Here is a 1,564-nt window from a genome sequence, read left to right on the forward strand (position 1 = left end):
TTCCTTCCTTCCTTCCTTCCTTCCTTCCTTCCTTCCTTCCTTCCTTCTTTTGGCAGTCCATCCTTCCTTTCCTCCTTCCTTTCTTCTTTCCTTCCTTCTTTCTCTCTCTCCTTTCCTTCCTTCTGTCCTTCCTTCTCTCCTTTCTTTCTTTCTTTCTTTCTTTCTTTCTTTCTTTCTTTCTTTCGTTTTTCCTTTCTTTCTCTTTCTTTCCTTCCTTCTTTCTCTTTCTCTCTCTGTTTCTTTTCTTATTCCACGTGTAAGCGATACCCTGATGTATTTGCCTTTCTCTGTCTGGCTTATTTCACCTAGCACAATGCCCTCCAGGTTCATTCATGTTGTTACAAGTTATAAGATTTCCTTCTTTTTCTTTTTTTGTAAATTTATTTATTTAAATTCTAGTTGGTTAGTATACAGTGTAATATTGCTTTCAGGAGTAGAACCCCATGATTCATCACTTACATACAACACCCAGTGCCCATCCCAACAAGTGACCTCCTTAATGCCCATCATCCCTTTAGCCCATCCCTCCACCCAACATCCCTCCAGCAACCCTCAGTTTATTCTCTGTATTTAAGAGTCTCTTAATGGTCTGCCTCCCTCTCTGTTTTTATCTTATTTTCTTTCCCTTCTCCCATGTTCATCTGCTTTTTTCTTAAATTACATATGAGTGAAATCTTATGATCTTTATCTTTCTCTGATGAATTAATTTTGCTTTGCATAATACACTCTAGTTCTTTTTCTTAAACATCTAATACTCTTCATATCCCTTTCTGTTCTTACTAATATTCTTCAGTTACTATTTCTTGACTCCATCAGTCTGCAGTAAGGTTTATGTTTTATTCTCCCTCTTTTTCTTAAGCCTATAATTTACAAAACGTGTCTATATTGTTTTTTTCCAGCTCATATTTCCCTAATTGATTTATCTCATGTTCATTATTCTTACATTTGGTCATCCTTCTTTCTTATCTAAATTATCATTCAAACATTGTTGTTATGTTATATTCACTATATCATTTTTTTGTTTCTTTTTCTTATCTTATATTTTTTCTAACAATTTATTGCTGAGGGGATATGATAACTCAGACCAGAGATAGTCCTATCTTGATTAAAATCAATCAATAAAGCCCATGAAATGTTACCTTAAGTTTCCATTGTGTATTAAATGTCAAATCATTTTATTAAACACACTGGGATTAGTATTGATTCTTTTAGTCCAATGTACAAATGAAAATGTCTTATACTAGGGTCATTAAAATCACATAGTGAGTTTCTGGAAACAGCTAAATTCTAAGCAATGACATCATTATTCACAGGAACAAAAGGTAAGAAAGGTAAATGCCAAAGTGTAGGGACTAACTTGACGAACAGCAACAACTTTATCTCCTGGTTTTTCTATGTAGCCTCTCGATATAATTGGGCTTTTGTCCGGAACAATGCTTATACAAATGAATCAGACTAATAAAAGGAAAATCAATTCGATTTCTAATTTACTAATTTCAAAAGAATATTTCTGCTGGTAAGAGATAATTTATTTTCCTGCTACAAGTAGATTGATGCATTGTCC

The sequence above is a fragment of the Hyaena hyaena genome, unplaced genomic scaffold (assembly GCF_003009895.1).
Source record: "Hyaena hyaena isolate Hyena2069 unplaced genomic scaffold, ASM300989v1 scaffold_24, whole genome shotgun sequence".
Classification (NCBI taxonomy): Eukaryota; Metazoa; Chordata; class Mammalia; order Carnivora; family Hyaenidae; genus Hyaena; species Hyaena hyaena.